At 43.9% G+C, this 21,399-nt stretch overlaps 1 long non-coding RNA gene and 1 other non-coding gene across 6 annotated transcripts in view; both read right to left on the bottom strand.

Moving 5' to 3' along the window:
• LOC144293049 (uncharacterized) overlaps nt 1-21,399 on the bottom strand; it is a 111,142-nt gene that overhangs the window by 80,083 nt on the left and 9,660 nt on the right. The window lies entirely within an intron of this gene.
• Nucleotides 4,432-4,533, bottom strand: LOC144293541 (U6 spliceosomal RNA). Its single transcript, XR_013360750.1, has one exon. It is a non-coding gene; the product is annotated as a U6 spliceosomal RNA (small nuclear RNA).

The following is a 21,399-nucleotide window of genomic DNA, read 5'->3' as shown; positions in this document are numbered from 1 at the left end:
ACCCTCCGGTTCCATCCACGTTGAAGCAAATGGTGGGTATTTGTCATTTCTAATAGCTGAGTAATATTCCATTGTATACATAAACCAAAGAAAACTTTCTTGAACTGGAAGAAACATTACAATGTACAGATTGAAAACAGCTAACTCAGTTTCAGGGAATGTTAATAAAAAGAAGCACCTGTGACTCTATCATGATGAATGTTTGAATTACAAAGAATAAAAAAAAAAACAGGGCCTATAAGCATCCATGAAGAAAATAAGAGGATAGTAACAAACTAACTTTGACAGCAACAAAAAAAATCAAGCTGACTGCAGACTTTTCTGGAAGCAAACATGTGAAGGCCACAGAGAGAGAGATCAATAGAAAGGTTAAGATTAAGAGAGTACTGCTAAATAACTGGATTCGATCAAGTTTTCACTCATATGTGATAAACCAGAAAGGCATTGTGTGATATGTGTAAGTTAATAAAATGTGTTATAGCACACATTTTGAAGACTGGCTTGTAGAAAAATGCTACAGGACAATTATGTGTTATGGTAGGATTATGAATGAAGGCTGGTGACAGATATTTGTATAAAATGTATTGTTTCCAAGGCGATTGATTGAAGTGACTTTATAAGATATTGACTTAAATTCCCAAAAGGCCCTAGGAAACTAACAGTTAATGAGATTCATGGTCTCTATATTTAGAGAAACCAGGATTTAGCTAGATTAAGTGGTGTGTCTCAGAATCTCAGTAGTACAATGGAAGAGGGCATTAGTTATCAGATTAGTATTACCTCTTTCTATTTTGATTTAATTTTAGGAAGTTTATATAAGAAAAATGAAAGAGAAAAGGAAGTTGCTTAACGAGTCAATCATGCTTAAATTCCTCTTCTCTTTCCTAAGGCGAGGTTAGTGCCTATGTTGAATTAGAGTTTTCTCTAGATTTCACTCATAATCTTGTCAACTCCAACAAGAAAGGCCTTTGATAATGATGGGTTCTGACTTTTAAAGTCACTGGTATGCTCCAGGCATTGTTCTAGACACTAGGGCATAAGACATAGGGAACTAAAGCAAACGAAATCATGTGCTCGTGTCTCCCACCGTCAAGAGTTAGGCTTTGGGGATAGGCAGACCTACCTCAACTACAGCAAAGGGTACTTGTTTGAGCCTGGTAACTAACATGCCAGCTGTGGTAGTTAATGCCCTTCCTCTTTGCTATTGAGGAGACAACCCAGGATCACCAGGCATGAGGAAAACCAAAGTTACAAAAGACAAATAGAAAAAATACTGGTGGAGAAAATAAATTAAGGGCCCAGAACAGAAAGTGTCTTTTCTAAGGGCACTTTTCAAAAGTGCCCTTAGAACTATTTTAGAAGAAATTAACCCAAGGACATAAAAAAAAACAGAGACAATACAAAAGCTTTTACAGATTAAAAATATAAGTTGAAACAGAAATAAAGGAAGGGCTGGAAGGTAAAGTTGAAGATGTCTCTCAAAACACAGAGCAGAGATATGGAAAAAATATGAAAGAAAGAAAGATGAAAACAATGGAAGCATTAATCCCAAAGTGCCAACATCTGATTAATTAGCAGTCAAAGGCTGTGGTGGCACAGTTTGCTTCTGTTGTGGTGGTGGTGGTTGTTATTGTTTATGTATTAGTAAAAATAATAACTAACATTTGTTGAGGGATTTCATATTACTGGAATCTGGGCTATGGTCCTAACCCGCAATGTCTTGCTTTATTACCCTCCCAGGTTTTTTTTTTTTTTTTTTACTGGAACAATGGGATTAGATCAGAGAAATATTTAGAAGGTAAATGAGTATGATGTGGTTATTGAGTGTATTTAGTTGTAAGGAAAAGAAAATAGTCAAAGGGTAACTCTCAGTGATTGGATGGCAACAACCAAGATCAGAAATGCAGAAGTAGGAGCAGGTTTTGCCCGGAAGAAGATACGTTCACTTTTTACATGTTGAGTTGAAGGTGCCCAAAGGATATCAGAATGAGTAAGATCAAAAGATGGTTGACTTAATAAGCTTGAAGCTCAGAGAAAAGGCTGGGCCCGAGAGAGCTTTAGGGATCACCCACATATTGGTTGAAGCCAGAGTGGATACATGCACTCAAAGAAAGTCTTGAGTGTAGACAGAGAAGAGCTGATGCCAAGGCCAAGGTAGCCTGAGGGAGAGACTTGGAAGGAGTACTCAGTGAATGGGGATCTTGGGACCAGAGTGTCAAATGGCCAGGGGACAAGAGAGGCCTGGGGAGGAAGTGGTCAGGGATGGACACCAGTGCACTGGAATGTTCTACATAGAGGATGCTATTTGGTAGTATTTGTAAGAATGATTTTAATGTCATTCTGGGAACAAGCCAGATAACTGCTCAAGAATAAGTGAGAAATGAATTTGTCAAGTTCTTTGCCTGATTTCTGTGTGACTGGAATGAATAAGTCCTCTATCAGTAGATATTAGAGGATTAAGAGATAATGTCTGCAGATTGTTTAGCAAGGTGCCTGGCATATAATAAATGCTCAACGAATGCTGGAGGTGTACATATATGTGTATGTATTGATTTTTAAACCAATGTATCATAGTGATTGGGTGCATAAATTTTGGATCTAGATAGACTTGAATTTGTAGCTTAGCTCTGCCACTGTGTACTTGTGTAAATTTAGACCAGTCACTTTATTACTGTGGGGTTTTTTTTTCATCTATAAAATGGAGGGTGAAGAAGTATCTACCTTCTAAAATGATTTCTAGGTATTATCCATTTTTTTATTATGAATAGTATACTAACTTCTGGATATTTATTTAGTTACCAGGCTGAACTCTCATACTAGTATGTGAATTCATAGAGTCAGGGTTCATCAGGTATGTAATGGTGAATACAGTCTGGTTTAATGCTGGTTTGAGTTTGTCCTCCCTAGCATTCTCTTTTCCCCAAAAGAGAAGAAGAAAGCCAGGTCTTTTGTGTATCTTTGTCCTGGGTGTTTCTGTGGGGCAGACTCCTGCTAAACTTGAGAAAAGCAACGGTGGCTCTCTGGAATAGGAAGGGAAGAGTGGACATGGCCCAGGGCAGAGAAGGAGAGGTGGATGGAAGTGGGCACCCACTTGAGGAGCAGTGGAGACTTGCAGGAGGCTGGAAGGTGCCCTGAGAGAGTAGCAACGTGTCAGACCTTTTGGGACCTTATGGCCCCAGCACCAGCCAGCTGGGAACCTCGGAATAGAGGGGTTTTCCTTTGACTAAGACCCAGGAAACATTAGAATGAGGGGAAGGCAAAAAATCATAATGGAGATTTGATTTGCCATTGATGTGTGTTGATTTGAGAACTAAAGAAATGGAATGAGCCTTGCACATGAATTTTTGCACTGAAAAATTGTACCTGCAGCAAACTCATACTATTTACCAAGACATAAATGTAACTCGCTTTTATTTCCCTGAGACTTTCCCATTATTTATATTTCTTGCTTTGTTATACTGACATAATTTGCAAAATAATTAAGATGTCACAAATTAAGAATGAGGAGCAAGTGAGGGGTGCCTGGGTGGCTCAGTCAGTTAAGTGCCTGACTCTTGATTTTGGCTAAGGTCGTGAGCTCAGGATCATGAAATCAAGCTCCACATCAGGTTCTGGGCTCCCTGGGGAGTCTGCCTGACATTCTCTCTCCCTCTCCCTCTCTCTCTCTGTCCTTCCATCCCCCTTCTCTCTCCTTCTTTTTTTTTTTTTTTTTTTAAGAATAAGGAACAATTTAGCCATGACCTGCCTAGACCAAGACATCTGAGGAGGACGCAGGTGAAATAGATGATGATCCCTCCATGCATTCCAGCCCATGAGACTGGGAAACTAGTTGACCTCTCCTACCCCTCACTACTCTCCACCATCTCAGAATTTAGGTTCAAGGGACAATTGGGAGATGCCAAATTGAGTGAGGTTCATTCACTGGCATTTGGCAAACTAAAGGCTCATGGTAGAAATTCAATGCAATTATAGAAAAACAAAGTAAGTTACCTATCCTGACCACAAATGTATGTAGATTAAGACTCATTCCCACTCTTATTCCAATGTTTCTGGAAATTTCTACCTTGTGTAATATCCTCATGAAAGTAGGTACAGCAAAAACCAGTTGAATTCTATTATGCAAACCAGGGACTCATAAATTAATTTTTTTCATCATTAGTTCCTTTATTTTTTTAATTAATTTTTTAATTTAAATTCAATTTGCTGACATATAGTATAATATCCAGTGCTCATCCCATCAAGTGCCTTCCTTAGTGCCCATCACCCAGTCACCCCATCCCCCTACCTACCTCCCCCTCTGTAACCCTTCGTTTGTTTCTCAGAGTTAGGAGTCTATCATGGTTTGTCTTCTTTTCTAATTTTTCCCCACTCAGTTTCCCTCCTTTCCCTTGTAATCCCTTTCACTATTTCTTATATTCCACATATAAGTGAAGCCACATGATGATTGTCTTTCTCTGTCATCCTTGCGCAGGGGCCATACTAATCTTCTCTGTATCGTTCCAATTTTTGTATATGTGCTGCCGAAGCGAGCACGATTGTCTTTCTCTGATTGACTTATTTCACTCAGCATAATATCCTCCAGTTCCATCCACGTTGAAGAAAATGGTAGGTATTTGTTAGTTCCCTTCTAATATCTGTTAATACAGGTAATCACTACACTTAAAAGTTTTCTCATGTCATGAGAAATGAATATAGAGATACCACATATACTGTATTTTAAGTACGAAAGTTTAAGGTCAATTAATGTTTGTCAGCCTTTCTCTCCATCCCAAATCAAGGCCTTCAGAGAATTGTCCTTCCCAGTAATCCCTTCCAAAGGGCTCTATGCTTCCACACCTCCTCTTTACACTATACCCACTCACTTTGCTCCACTGTGGGTAAGCTACCAATCACTCTGTTTTCACCCTAAAAGCTTACTACACCATCTAGATGCTGACATTGAGTCTTCTGTAGACATTCTCCTTCCACTCAAGCAGGCCTACTTTCCTGTCACTCCCAGATCCTTCAGAACCTGGGAGTGGGTAGGAGCCACTCAGGATTCTTATTGCTACCCACTGCTGCTCTGAGTAAGAAGGCAATTGAGTTTAGAGGTAACATGCATGGACTTTAGTGGGATTAAAATCCTGGCTCCACCAGAGCACATCCTTGGACAAGTTATTTTGTGTTTCAGAGCCTCGGTGGCTTCATTTGTAAATAGCAATGATATGAAAACCTACTTGAGCAGGCCATTCAAAGGGTTGAAGGAGATCACACATTTATCAAGCATATTGACCCAAGCCCAGCAGAGGTGTTTGACAAATAATAACTAACAATGGCATCACCTTTATTACATTTTCACTTTCGTATAAAATCAGCTTGAAGGCATTGGGTATCCAGTTGCACATGTTCTGTGCCTAACCCCACCTCAGTTTTTTAATTCATCCTATCCTCTCCTACAGATCTTTGAATTCCTTAACACCAAGGATTTTTCATTCTTGCTCCACATAAGAAATCTATCCCCATGGCCACATCTTGTACTTTTTCACTGTTTAGAACTGTTCGTCTTCTGAAATCTTGAACTTCGATATTCCGTTCTCTGAGAAACACTTCCTGTCAACTCTCTCTGGCTCCAAACACACCATTTCACATCACCAATGCCGCTGATTCCTGGATAATTATGTTTTCCACAAATGATCAGTTGCTTTCTGGCTTCACTTCTTTTTGCCACGTCCAGATCCCCGAAGTCACCTACCACCTCCTTATTGACATTTCCTTTTAGCTCCACTCTTTGCTGCCCTTTCCTGGCTTCCTGCCCCACCAGAACCTGAGTCTAGATCCCTCCACATGTGCTGCCCAATGTGGTAGCCAGTCAGGACAGGCACACGTGGGCTGCAATGACTCTATCGCGCAGCACCAATGATGGAACATTTTCATCATCACAGGGTGCTACTGGACAGCAATGCTTTAAACAATTTACTTTTTCTCTTCTACACCTTGTGGTGAAGGACACTGATGGATTAGACAGAACAGCTATGTGGTTAGTGCCCTTTGAAACTTTAGGGTGTTCAACCTCAAGGATCCTTAAGAATGCCTGAAGCTGTTCTGAATTAGCTCTGAATTAGCTCTGCCTCCTACCTCCTTTGGCCACCATTACAAAATTTCAACTGGTTCCCCAAACCTGCCACTTACTGCCTCCACCACCTAAAGGTTCATCACTCTCAGCAGATGCACTGGCCTTCCCTTTTCACTGCAAAATCAATTATGATTAATAAGAATTCTCTTAATTCCCTACTCTGTCAGTTATAACCACATCTCTCTATGCCCACACTTTGTTTTTTCTCCCTAATATTTACAGATAATCTTTCCACCTGTGCTTAGGATTCCCTCATCAGCCCACAAATATTTATCGAGGAGCTACTAAGTATAAGGACAATCTTAGGTTCTGAGATTTAGCTGTTAACAAAACAGTGTCCCTAGCCTCATTCTTATATTGTCAGGTAGACAGCAAAGAAATATCTGAAAAGGTCATAAGCAGAATGAAAAAAAAAAAAAAACAGGCTGGGTATTAGGGAGTGGACTCCACTCCATTAGGGTAGAGTCAATTGCTATTTTAATAAGCAGCCAAGAAAGGCTTTATTGTCAACGCAAACCCTATCAAAATATCATTGACATTTTTCACAGGGCTGAACAAAAAGTCCTAAAATTTGTATGGGACCAGGAAAGACCCCAAATAGTCAGAAGGAGGTTGAAAATGAAAATCAAATCTGGTGGTCTCACAACCTCAGACTTCAAGCTATAGTACAAAGCTATAATCATCAAGACAGTGTAGTACTGGCACAAAAACAGACACATAGATCAATGGAACAGCCTAGAGAACCCAGAAATGGCCCTCAACTCTATGGTCAACCAATCTTTGACAAAGCAGGAAAGAATATCCAACAGGAAAAGGATGTTAATCCTTTCAATAAATGGTGCTGAGGAATTGGACAGCCACATGCAGAAGAATGAAACTGTACCATTTTCTAACACCATACACAAAGATAAACTCAAAATGGATGAAAGACCTAAATGTGAGACAAAAATCCATCAAAATTCTAGAGGAGAACAGGCAACAGTCTCTTCAACCTTGGCCACAGTAACTTCTTGCTAGAAGTGTCTCCAAAGCAAAGGAAATAAAAGCAAAAATGAACTATTGGGACTTCATTGAGATATAAAGCTTCTGCACAGCAAAAGAAACAATCAACAAAACTAAAAGGCAACATACAGAATGGGAGAAGATATTTGCAAATGACATATCAGAAAAAAGTCTAGTATCCAAGATCTATAAAGAACTCATCAAACTCGACACCCAAAAAAGCTAATAATCCAGTCAAGAAATGGCAGAAGATATGAACAGACATTTCTCCAAAGAAGACACAAATGGCCAACAGACACATGAGAAAATGCTCCACATCACTTACCATCAGGGAAACGCAAATCAAAACCACAATGAGATACCACCTCACACCAGTCAGAATGACTAAAATTAACAAGACAGGAAACAACAAATGTTGGTGAGGATACAGAGAAAGGGGAACCTTCTTACACTGTTGTAGGAAGGCAAAGTGGTGCAGCCACTCTGGGGAACAGTATGGAGCTTCCTCAAGAAGTTAAAAAGAGCTACCTTACAATCCAACAATTGCACTACTAGGTATTTACCCCAAAGATACAAACTTAGTGATGTGAAGGGACATCTACACCCCGATGGTCACAGTAGCAATGTGCACAATAGCCAAACTGTGGAAGGAGCTGAGATGTCCATCCACAGATGAATGGATAAAGAAGATGTTGTGTATATATACAATGGAATATTACTCAGTCACCAGAAAAGATGAATACTTACAGTTTACTTACCAATGTGGATGGAACTTGAGGGTATTATGCTGAGAGAAATAAGGCAGTTTGAGAAAGATAATTAGCATGTGGTTTCACTCATGTGGAATATAAGAAACAGTGTAGAAGATCATAGGGGAAAGGAGGGAAGTTATCAGAGAGGGAAAGAAAACAAGAGAGAGTCTTAACTATAGGAAATAAACTAAGGATTGTTGGAGGAGAAATAGGTGGAGGGATGGGGTAATTTGGTGATGGGCATGAAGGAGGGCATGTGATGTGATGAGCACTGGGTGTTAAAGGCAACTGATAAATTATCTGAAACTAATGATGTACTACATGTTGGCTAATTGAATTTAAATTAAAAGAAAAATAAAGGCCTTATTGAACTGGAGACAACTGAGAAGAGAGTCAGGAAGTGAGCCAAGAAGCTGTCTGGTGGAAAAAATGAGGAAATTCCTAGCAGCAGGAGTGGTAAGTGCAAAGGCTCTGGGGCAGGTGTGGGCCTAGTATATTGGAAGGATCGCAAAGGGGCCTATATGGGTGGACTATAAGTGCAAAGATAACAGAGAAGATGTGGTCAGGGGCATAGGTGGATCACGTAGCTCCTTTTGGCCACAGTAAGGACTTTGTGTTAAGAAGCCATGGAATGGTATGAGTAGGGGAGAGATCTCATCTGACTTATATTTTTTAAAGAGTCATTTTGAGTGTTGAGTTCTGATCATTCTATAGAGGAAAGGATGGAACTAGGGATATTTGCTAGGAGGTTATTGCAATAATTCAGGCGTAGTGACAAATTTAGGTCAATTGGGATGGGGGGTTAGTTAGCCTAAGTGGGGTGGCAAGAAGTGACCTGCAAACAAGCCTATTTTTCTTAAAGATTTATTTTATTTATTTTAGAAAGGGAGAGTGTAAACAGGGTGGGGAGGGGCAGAGGAAGAGAGAAACACAAGCAGCCTCCCCGCTGAGGATGAAGCCTGATGTGGAACTAGATCTCATGACCTCGACCAAGAGTTGGACGCTCAGCAGACTGCCTCACGATGGGGCCTATTTTTAAATCAGTCAAAAGAGGATCACAGACTATGCCTGAGATATTATAGGAGAAGGGACCAGCAAGGGGCAAGCAGCCAGCCCCATGCGTGGCATCTTTCTAATACCCTTAATTCTAAAGCCACGTAACAAAAATCTAAAGGGTATTTCTCTGAGAGAAAGGGATGTGCTCCCAAGTTGGCAGAGGGGCAGTGGCCACAGGGTTGTGTTGACAGCTCCTGCTCATGGTTTTAGCTCTTCTCCAGGGCTCCAGAAACCACCAGCACATACCTCTCCAGCTAAAGGTCTAAGACTACGATCTAAATGGTATTCAGATAAGTAGGAAAGAGGAAAAAGGAAACTGCATCTACTATTTTGAATGGAACCACAAAAGAGTCCAAATAGCCAAAGCAATCTCAAAAAAGAAGCATGAAGCCAGAGGCATCACACTTCCTGATTACCATGTTATCTTACAAATTACAAAGCTATAGCAATCAGAAAGGTACAGAAAAACAGACACATCCACCAGTGGAACAGAATGGAAAGCTCAGAAATAAACCTATGCACATGTGGTCGATTAATTTGCAACAAAGGATCCAAGGATATACAATGAGGAAAGAACAGTCTCTTCAATAAATGGTGCTGGGAAAACTGGACAGTTGCATGCAAGAGAGTGAAACTGGAAAACTGGACCCCCTCCCTGTCTTAGGGGTCAAAAAGTCAACTCAAAATGAAGTAAAGACTTGAATAGAAGACTTGAAATCATAAAACTCCTAGAAGAAAACATAGATGGTAATGTAAGCTCCTTGACATCATTCTTGGTGATAAAATTTTGGATTGGACACCAAAAGCAGTGACAATAGAAGCAAAAATAAACAAATGGGACCACATCAAACTAAAAAGCTTCTGCACTGCACAGAAAACAATCAACTAAATGAAAAAGGAAAACCTACTGAATAAGATGAAATAGCTGCAAACTGCATATCTCATAAGGGGTTAATAAGCAAAAGTAAAGAATCCACACCACTCAGTAACAACAGAAACCAATCTGATTAAAAAGTGGGCAGAAGAGCTGTATAGACATTTTTCCAAAGACAGGTTCATGAAACAGTGCACAAGAACACTAGTACAGATGGCCAAGAGGTACATGAAAAGGTGCACAATAGCACTAGTCACCAGGGAAGAGCAAATCAAAACCACAATGGGATGTCACCTCACACCTGTTAGAATGGCTTTTATCAAACTGACATAAGACAGCAACAAGTGTTGGCAAAGATGTGAAGAAAAGGGCATCCTTCACTGTTGGTGGAAATATAAATTGGTGCAGACACTGTGGAAAATAGTGTGGAGGTTCTTCAAAAACTTAGAAGTAGTGTGACCATACGGTCCAGTAATCCTGCTTCTGGATATAAATCCAAAGGAAAGAAAAAAACCACTGTCTCAGAAAGAGGTCTGCACCCCCATGTTCATTGCATCATTATTCACAATAGCCCAGACATGGAAGCAACCTAAGTGCCCACTGACTGATAAATGGGAAAAAAAATATATAGTATAGAGATAAAATGGAATATTATTCGGCCACGATAAAGAAGGACCTTCTGTCATTTGCAACAATGTGGATGAACCTCGAAAGCATCATGGAAAGCAAAATAAATCAGAGAAAGACAAATACTATTTGATCTCTCATATATGTGGAATTTAAAATATATGAACTCACAGATACAGAGAACGCAGACTGGTGGTTATCAGAAGTGGAGTGTGTGAAATGGGTAAAGATAGTTAAAAGGTACAGACTTCTGGGCAGCCCGAGTGGCTCAGTGGTTTAGCACTGCCTTCAGCCCAGGGCATGCTCATGGAGACCTGGGATCAAGTCCCACATCAGGTTGCCTGCATGGAGCCTGATTCTCCCTCTGCCTGTGTCTCTGCCTCTCTCTCTCTCTCTCTCTCTCTCTCTCTCTCTCTATCTCTCATGAATAAATACATAAAATCTTTTTTTTTAAAGGTGCAAACTTCCAATTATAAGATAAATAAGTTCTGGGGGTCTAGTGTACAGCATAAAAATAAAAGTTAAAAGAACAACTTTAAAATTGGAAAGAGAATGGAATGGAATGGAATGGGATGGAATGGAATGGAATGGGATGGAATGGAATGGGATGGAAAGCTCAGCAACAGATAGATCAGGGGAATGAAGTATATACTGTTTATATTTATACACACTCACTGGGTGATAAGAATGGCATTCCAAAAAAGAAGAATCAATAAATGATTCTGATTAAAGCTTTGAAAAATTTTTTTGAGGTTAAGCTCTTCCTCGTTCTGCATGCCAAAATATAGCCCAAATATCCAAATCCTTTGGATCAAAGGATTGCCAAAAATGTAAAAAAAACAAAACAAAACAAAACAAAACAAAACAAAAACAAACCTTTAGAGAACTATATAGATGAATATCTACTTGATTCCGTGATGGAGGGATGCCCGTGTGGCTCAGTGGTTGAGGATCAGGGCGTGATCCTGGAGTCCGGGGATTGAGTCCCGCATCAGGCTCCCTGCATGGAGTCGGTTTCTTCCCTGCCTGTGTCTCTGCCTCTCTCTCTCTGTCTGTGTCTCTCATGATTAAATAAATATAATCTTAAAAAAAAATAATTCCCTGATGGAGAAGAAGCTTCTGCATAAAGTACAAGATTTCTACATCAGTCTACAGAAGAATATAAATTCTTTTTTGGTCAGAAACACTATAAACAAAATTAAAGGGCAAAGAACCAACCGAGAGAAATTAAAACAATATGTAGCCGACAACGGGTCAGAGTCCTTGATATAAAAAGTTCTTGTTAATAGAAAGATATATTTTAAAATATATACATACATAATATAAATTTATATGTAATGAGATTTTATTTAACATATAAAATTATATGAGTCAAGTTCTCATAAATAAAAGATATAAACAATGGGCAAAGATATGAACTACTCAGAAGAAAGCTGTTCAGATGGACAATGATATGTTTTATCCCAACTAATAATCAAAAAACAGAAGTTAACATGAACCATATATCATATTTGGCCTGGGGAAAGACAACACCACCCAGGCCAGAACGCAGGAGAAGAGCCATGCCTCTATGGTATCGGTTGTAATGGAAAGAGGTAAAACTCTTTAGGAGGGCGATTTGGTGATATAGAGGAAGATTGCATGCTCTTAGACCCAATAATTCAACTTCTGGGAATTTAACTTAAAAAATAATTTTAAAAAATCAGAGATATATTCGAAAGAGTAAAAAAATCTATCTGCAGTACTATAATTCGTAAAATTTTGGAAACAAATTCAATGCACAGTAATAGTAGACAGGTTTAAAAATAAAAGCACATCTAGATGATAGATTACTCTTCAGTCATTAATATTTTCAAGGACTCGGGCCATGGAAAACAGTCACCATATCATGATAAATGAAAATTATTATACAAAATTATGTTACCAGTATGGCTGCAATTTCGTTTTACGTATATATATAAAGCACGGGGTGTATATATCGATGGCGTATATATATGGTAGGTACATGGTATATATGTGTGTGTAAATGAACATCATTAATAATCGTTAATAATTTTAATAATCATTTCTGGGAGAGATGATTAAGTGATATTTGTACTTTTATATTCATCTGTATTTTCTACATTTTCTACCAGAATGTGTGTTACTTTGAAAACCAAGATAGATGCCATTTAAAAAAGCCCTAATTTTGTACTGGGAGCTGCTGGAGGAGGGAGAGGAAGGTGCCCCTCGAGGCTGGCTTCACGGGGCTTCACCATGGGTACAGATGCACCAGGAGAGGGCGCCTCCGCCTCTCCCCACAGGCAGGATGGCTCAGTTACCCATCAGGGCCCTGGGATGCTCCCCAGGGCCTCAGGATCCCAGCTGGAAACATCTCTCATCCCTGGTGATCACATTCTTTTCCTGGGTCTCCCAGAAATTTGTGCAGAAGAAGGATACGTGGACCTGAACGCCCCGCAAGAGTTCCCTCTGGTCACTCTCTTGACAAACACCCAGTGTGGACAGCCTGAGTTGGGTCACCCCTCTGCCCCGGTTCCACCTCGGTGGCTGCTAGAAACCAGGGGTCCCCCCCTCCTCAGCACTGGCTCTGCCTTACTGGCCACACACCCGGGTTTGTCAGGTGGCCCCATCCACACCTCCCACCTAACAGGCTGTCCCGGCCACCCGGGGTCCCTGAGCCCTAACTTGCTCTGGAAAAAGTCCGTGCTATTCTCCTCGGTACCGGTTAGGGGCAGCAGATATCCTGGCATCCTTGGTTGCCTAAAGGGAGCTTCCAATTTGGAGATCCTTGAATTGCTCTGTGTTGTATTCCTGGCCTGCCAGGACCTTCCTGACCAGCCTTCTGGAAGCCTGAACCTTTCACCTAGTAGCGCGCCTGCGACTCAATATTGAGCAAAGGTGACTCTGAGCACCGAAGCATCCTGGATAATTATTGGACTCTGCCTCAGGCGAGCCACTCTCATCGCTCTGCAGGTATTACAGGCCCCAGACCTCTCCTTGGGCCTATCATACTGTCTCTCCCACACGCCTAAGTTAAGCTTTATTTTGACTCCTTAAGAACCCCTCTGGCTGGGCCTGCAAGCAACGGAGGAGCAAAGACATCTATAAAATTGCTTCTGCAAGAGCCCCGAACATATATTTATATGTATGTTCCAAACACACACACATACACACGTACATGTAAAAATCCTAACAATGGTTATTTCTGGGAAGGATGCTCATAGGGGATTCACATCTCTTATATTTATCTATACTTGCCTCATTTCATACAAAGAATGTGCGTTAGGGGGAGAGGGGCCAGGGCCCCTGACCAGCCTGACAACTTTGCTTGCTCGAAATGCTTTACAAAAGCAACAGTGGCTTGATGCTGAGCGCCCGAGCATCCTTGAACCAGAGTCTCCTTTTGGTTTCATCCCCTTGTTGCTTGTCAGCAACTCTGCATCTGGCCGATGCAGGTGGGGACACTGGGGATTGCGCGGTGACATTCTAGCCAGCGACAGAACCATCGTGTGTGGCCCTATCCCGCCGGCGGGAGCTGTCTCTCCCGGTGGCTTCTCATAGTGCGCTTGCCCATCTTTCCAGGGCTCTGCAGAGCAGGACACCGACAGTTCAATTCAGTGGGCAGAACTTTCTGGAGAAAGGAGAAAGCAACACTTGCTATGTAGCAGGCAGGCTGTCTGTGCTTTGTAGGCTCGGCTCCTGACTCCTCTCAGCAACCCTCTGAAGGGGGTGCCATGATTCCCAGCGTTCATTTGTCAGGATCTGAGCCACTCAGTGGACTTTTGCGGACGTTAAACATGGTAGAAGACGAATGCGAACCCAGGCAGTCCAGCTGCCCAACCAACTCCCTTCACCGTCACCTTTCCGCACGTCTTCAGATGGACCTTTTGCTAATTCAGATCCCTGGGGGTGCAGAGCCTGGGCCTTCAGTCACCAGGAGGCCATGGGTTGCTGCATCCACCCAGATCATTCGGGTCCTCTTCACGATGGGTTGTCCTGTCCAGTCAGATGTCACCAGGGCCAGTGTAAACCAAGAGTCATTTGGGATGCAATGGGTCTAGAGGCCACCTCCATCTTAAGCCAAGGAAGAAGCTGTTCTGGGGAGGACCTTCCTTCTCGGAACAAGGACCCTTGGTGAGATTTGGCCTTTCCATGCCTCCATCTGAAAGCTAAGCTCTTCTCTGGGAGTTTGGATTGAAGGTTAGGGATGATGGCTCAGAGGGGGAAAGTGTGAAATGGTAATCGCTTTCATATGACACTTGAGAAATGTTATAATAAAGCTGAGTAAATTGGAGCATGAGTTAGCCCGGTCTTTTGCCTAATGATGTCACCCACTTTCTGCTTCCTCCAGCCTATGATTAATAAAAGGGGGATTATTACAGTAACTCATTCCTAGTGGGCAGCAGTGACGTCAGCAACAGCTGAGCAAACTGACTACATTTAGTCGTGCGTGTGTATGTGGGCATTTTTTTTTTCCCTGTGACTAACATGAAGCTAAGAGCATCTAATAAAACAAAAGCTCCTTGAAATTTGGGGAACTTGCTGGGTGAACTCTTTTTTTTCTACAGGGAACACCATTTTAACTTTTCTCATTTCACAGTTACATGATGTTGGAGTTGGCCAAATCACATGATTGGCTTTCTGCCCCTGTTCCTTAAGTGATCCCAAATTGACCCCTGCTCTCGGGGAAAGAGGGTTTTTCCTTCTAATACAATGAGCTGTTTTCCTTGTGATTACAATGGCTCTTCCTTCCTTCATGGTTCTACTCCGTCTTTAAAGTAGAGTGAGCATTAGGAAGAGGGACTGTGGCCATCGGTTCTTTTTTGGAAGTTGAAGATGAGTTGGAGAATCCCGAGGTTCTAAACTCAGAACACTGTGCTCACAGTTTGCTTTTCCAAGCAGATAAAGGCTTACAGAGGTCCTGCTTGCTCGTTCACCTTTGCAAACTTGACCTTCCTAAAATGAGAGCAAGGCACCTGGAAATATTTACTAACTGAGCTGAACCGCTGCCAGAGCGCACCCGTCAGTGTGCACAAAAGTAGGAAAGTACACAGTGACCGGAACGAGGGCGCTCCCATCGTGCGGGTCTGGACGTGCCTCGCAGGTGCTCCCACAGAGGCGCAGAACCTTTGGACTCTTTCTACCAGCACACGAGGGACACAGCAATTCACTGATAAAAAAAAAAAAAGAAAAAAAAAAGATACACAAAAAACTGTCCCCAGCCTTCCCTGCGTCTTCCCCTCCGAAGTTACAATTGGGGAACAGGTCGTAGGGGTGTCTTTGTGGATAGGTAACGCTGGATTAACATCAAGATTTCTGCTCTTATGGGTCCAGTGGAATTTATATGCTAAACATATATGTCCTCAAGGCTCCAACATGGAAGTTATTGCCCGAGGGGATCCAGGTGAGAGAAATGACTACAACAACCCATCACCTGGTCTCTTGTGAGTATTTTTCATTCTTTTCGGGGGCGTGAGGAAGATCTGCCACTGTAGTAATGTGTCCCGATTGGATTAGACTCAAGTTATGCTGAACAATTTGGAAATATACGTTGGTCCCGAAGGATTTGGGGGGCCTATTTATTCAGTTTATATTAATGAGGGTGTTTTTTTTTTCCCCCAATATATGTCTTTTTGGTAGATGTTACAACGGACTCTTCCTCCCTATATATTGAGTTTTTCCTAAGTACTAAATGGTTACTTCTTGGGAAGAAATCCAGGCATTTCTGAATCATTTGGAAGTGGATTGAGGCCTCTGCTTCCAAAATAACCGTCTACCTGAGGAGACTGTGATTCACATGTTGGAGTTGATGAAATGGCATCGGGGTGTCTAAGATATTCCGCTCGAGGGTGTCTTTCATCTTAAAACAATCTCGGACTGACTCTCCTTTCTGGATGATCCCAGTCGCTCAGGGACCTAAGTGATGAGCCAGGCAAGTTGGCCTCATCACGTGGCGAACAGCAGTTCACTTCTAAGGGCGTTTGATTCGGGCAAATTCCCTCTTGTGGGTCTCAGCAACATTTGTTGATGATGATGATTTTCCGGAACGTGGGGTCCTGCACCCAGTTCCCTCAGCCCTTAAGGAAAGTGCCACCTGAAGGGGCACGGCCTTCCTTGAATGCTCCATACCACTCCCTTTTCAAAGGGAAGTTTGGAGAATATGACCTTGTTTGGAATACGCGGTAGGATTTAGGAAAGCATTCTGTTTTATCTCTTTGGATATTGACTGTGTGTCATTCCCCTACGGTATTAAACAAATAAAACCAAGCTCCATCATATTTGTTTGCTCGGGGAGAAAGGCATGGTAATCTCACTTCTGTGAATGTTACTTCAGGGGAATTCTCTATTGCGTGGATTTATCTGATACCGAATTGCTAAAATGAACAACTCATTCTTCATTCACTTACTCTTCTCCATGAGTCTCCTGCCTCCTAACAACTTGAGCGTGGGCCAGCTCATCTCATTTTGTTGCTGGTCACCACGGCTCTGCTTTTGGTTCGAGCACAAAGCCAGCAGGGAAATGTCTAGAGGCCGCAGTGGACCGCGAGTGGGGGTGACAGTGTTGCCCGAGGGGTACTCTTTCTGCGTCAGTATCTCTGTGGGGTGTGGGCCTCCATGAATCAGGAAGCACAAGACACTCGAGGAGGCAGAGTCACTTGAATTATTAATATTTTGCACACTTGCCAAGGCCCTTGGAGCATGCACAGGAAGGGAATTAGGTGAAACTTTAAAATTGTAACTCTAGATCAGGGTTTCTTGACTGCAGAACGATTACCATTTGGGGCCGGATGATTTCTCCGGAATGGGGGCTGATCCATGCCTTGCAGGATGTTTAGCGGCATCCCTGGCCTCTACCCACTAGATGCCACTAGCACTTTCCTTCCCAGATATGTCAGGCAAAAATGTGTTCCAACATTGCCAAATGTCTCCTGGGGAGGAAAATCACCCCAGTTGAGAACCACTGCTTTCAGACTGAAGGATAACGGTTTACCGGGTTGGGTTTGTTTGTGTGTTTGTTTTTATTCTCCTTCTTTTATTTCCCTAATCATTTTAGTTGTAGCATCTGGGTTCCCTCGGTTTAGATAAGGCATCTCCAAACACTATGAACACAGAGCAGGCGTACCCAGCACAAGGCTTTGTGGGATATTCCGGCGGTTCTCAGAGAAATGCGAGGTTTAGGAATCGGGTGTTGGATTAACTGTTTCTGACCCTCTTGTTTTCTAAATGAGTTTGGGAGGAATTTTCATGCTTCCCTCTCCCTCTCTTCTGCTGCGTGCGTCGCTGGACTTCACTTACAAGCAAACAGCTTCCCAGTTCCATGGGGACCGTGGAACGCTGGGCCCTCTCGGTGGCAAATCTGTCTACCTACCTAACCTTCAGCCCAGGCCCCGGGCAGGCTCTGGCTGTCCAGGAATCTGGCAGGGCTTGCCAGTCCTGTATTCAGTCTAAGCCATCTGATGAGACTCCTGATCTCCCTGCAGCAAATATCACTCTGGATCCTGCCCACGTTTTCTGGATTCCGAGCTGCCTCTCGAGGGAGTCACCGCTCCCCACCGAGGCAAGGTTTTCCTGCCTGGAGCCCAGAATAACACGGCAGCTGCTGAGAACACCTCGAGTCCTTTTGATTTCTCTCCATAGTCACGTTTTATGTTCCGTTTCCCAGACGGGATGAACCAGAAATCATGCTTTTTTGGAAACAGATTTTTCATAGGAAGGAACTAAAACACCCTGACTTGTCAGCAGCATAGTCGGTGCTCTGAACCCCCAGCCTCGTGCCATCTCGGCTGAATCAGACGGACAGCTTCCCGGTCACCTGCTCAGGGTGTGCTCAGCTCCTCGCGCGTGTGTTGCACTGGCGAACGGCCCTGCATGAGTAGCCGTGAAAATCAGGGAGCCCTGAAAAACGGCCCCCTTTCCTAGGCCCGTCTCCCTGTTCCGGGAGTAGTGAGCAAAGAGACCAATTAATAGCATGGATGAAAGCCGAAGGACAGACGGTCTGCCTGAGAAGAGAAATGAACATTCTTGCTTCTTGATCTATGCCAGCTTTGTACGGGGACAGCTGCTGCCACGGGTAAACACCACTATAAGTTAGCCGTGCCCTAAGGTGTGTGTCACCACAGGCCACAGGGAGGCACGGGGGCCCCGCCGGGCTCTCCTCCCTCCACGCCACCGAGCTCTTATCCTCAGATGAACTTTGTTTTTTGACCAGCTCACTAATTGTGATTGAAAACACCAGCTCCCCAGCAAGGCACAAGCACTGGAGTTAGCAGCAGCAAGACAGGCCCTAATTGCTCCATTTACATAAAAGTAGAAACATACAACGTCTAAATATAAATCTCTGGCACATCGTGCCTTTTGCAATTACAGTAAAATAAGGTACCACAGTTTCCCTCCCGGCTCCTTCTCGCAGCAAGCTGCTCCACCGGGTTCTCCAGGGGCTGCTCCTCGAGGCGAGAACAGAGCCACGCAAACGCTCCAGCGAGTAGTGGGGAGATTTGGGAAGTCGCCAGTGAATCCCGCCGCCCGCACTAGGTGAAAACCGCGGTGGCAGCGGGCCACGGTGCTAGCGCAGACGCGGGCAGGACGAGTCCCCACGCGGAGAGGGCCAGCTCGTGGGGGGCGGGGGCGCTCCCGGGCCGGCCCGGTCCCCGAGGGCTGGGTTCAGAGCCTCCCAGCTGCACTCACTGCATAGTGATTTTTTTTCCTCTGTCTCTCTCTGTCTCTCTCTCTCTCTGTCTCTCTCTCTCTCTCTTTCTCTCCCCCTCTCTGAATTCTTTAGCTGCCAAAAGGGGGGAAAAATCAAGAGCTGCTCTTAAAAGAAGTTGCCCTTGCTGGTGCTCGGGGTAAAAATAGAGGCGGCCCGCTCGGAGCGGCTTTGGCCCAGACTCCAGCGCCGCGAGCCGGGCTCGAGCAGCGGCCGCGTCCGGCGTGATCCCTGGGAGCTGCCAGCAGGTGCTGCTCAAGGTACGGTGGCAGGCCGAGCGGCGGGGACCGCAGGGCCGGCCGCGGGGACGCTGCTGGGGGAGGGGGCAGGAAGTGAAAGAGAAACCAAACCCAGGCAGGAAAAGTGGATGCCTGTCAGGAGTTGGGCTGACCGCCCCCCCCCCCCCCACCAGCACCACCAGCACCACCAGCACCACCAGCACCACCAGCACCACCAGCACCAGCACCACCCCACCCCGGGCCCTGGAGTTGGGAAGGGAAGAGATCCCTCCCAGTCCCCAGTGTTCCACACAAGTTATTTTAACCTGCCTGCTTCCTCTTCCACCCCCACTCCAATTTCCACCGAGTGAGGAGGCATTTCCAGGGTGGCTCAGCTCTGAGGCTGGGGATTCAGGTAGAGAAGATGACATCACCGCTGGTGGGCTGACCCGCTGGGAAGGTGGGCACCTCTCTCCGTGGTGGTGGCATACGGTCCCTGGCCTGACTCTGTCTGAGTCACGCAGGTGTAGGGTCGCTCTCGTCTAGGCAGGGCTCTGCAGATCTCTGGGGCGCCAATGTTGCCAGAGAGCCACCAGGCGTCTCAAGAGTCATGCCACCTAGTATTTTCTGAGCGCACGCGTGCGGGTGCTGGACCCTGCGGTCCAGCGAGTATTGGGGATCCCACTGTATAGACTAGGACACTGAGGCCTGAGGTTATATGGACTCTGAGTTTGTTCTGTGCCACCTCTCTTCCCCCCACCCCCAGACTCATAAACAGGATGCTATTTCCAGGACCCCCCACCCTGGGGTTCACGCCTGGGAGAAGGTGGGTTCAGAGGCTCCCTGGGCCAGAGCTCTCCAGGAGTGCTCATCCAAAAGGGCTGGGGAAGTTCCTTTCTTGGACAGGCAGGGGTTGAGTCCATCGGATTCCAAAGCCCAAACCCATGGGCAGTTTTGGAGTTAACCAGCGCTCATCCTGCTTCTGGCTTTCCTTCCCAGACTCCCTCTGCTCCTCTACAACCTAATGATTTAATTTCTTTATTTCTGCATATGCAGTTCTTAGAATACCCCCCACCCCACCCCACCCCGATGTACAGCTCACCATCCACACTTTCTCTGGGTTTAGCCGAGGCAGACCCTCCTACACAGCAAACTCCTGGTGTCCTAAAGGAACCTCCTTAAACTACACATCAGGAGGCCAGAGCCTCTATATTTTGCTTGTGGGCACAGTGAAAAGTTTATTTTATGCATGTTAAATCCTGCATACAAAACAACATATCTGGTCATATGGCTTTCATTAGCTCCCAATTTTGCACATTTTATTCAACTTGTCATGAGTACCCGGCTTATGCTTCAGCTATACTCCTTCAAACAACCCTTCCCCACTATGTTCCTCTGAAGATTCCTTCCAACTGTGTTGTTTCTCAGCCTTGCTGGCAACCCTCTCCCCCAACAGGAACTCTAAGCGACTTAACCCCCATTTCAAAGAATGTTCGTTTCTTTTCATTAATCTCATGTAATGTTTGTAACAATTTAGAAATCGTAGGACTCAAAGTTCTGATAAAGAAGAATGATGTGTGAGCTTGCTTGCTTGCTTCCTTTTTTTTTTTTTTTTTTTTTTTTGCTAGTTGGACAGTGATTCTAAAGACTGGGAAAGGATATTTATAAAGTTCACTAGCAGAGAATGACGATTTTCAAAGTTCTTGGTGATAAATGATTTACGAAGCAGACATTCAATTTCGAGATGTAAAATAATAGTGGAAGTCAGGGGAGGGGCAGGCCATCATCCTATAGGTATGCACATTTTCCCATTCTTCCCCCCCTCAATGAAGTATCTTATTTTAAAAAGCAAGTCAGAATCTCTATAAAGAGCCCTGCAAGTTTTCTTCCCTGTAAGAAACAATAAAATACTTTGTAGATAGAGGCAACTTCATGAAGTAACAGATGTTTTATGTGAAGACATAAAACTGAACCTGAATATAATGAGAAGTGTGTGCTCGAGCAGTAAAAGTTGGAAGCTGGACACTCAGGGAGATAGAGCTATGCAATTCCAG

Source organism: Canis aureus, chromosome 21, assembly GCF_053574225.1.
Source record: "Canis aureus isolate CA01 chromosome 21, VMU_Caureus_v.1.0, whole genome shotgun sequence".
NCBI classification, from domain to species: domain Eukaryota; kingdom Metazoa; phylum Chordata; class Mammalia; order Carnivora; family Canidae; genus Canis; species Canis aureus.
Note: the sequence above shows the minus strand (reverse complement) of the source record. Positions and strands in the feature narration are given on the sequence as shown.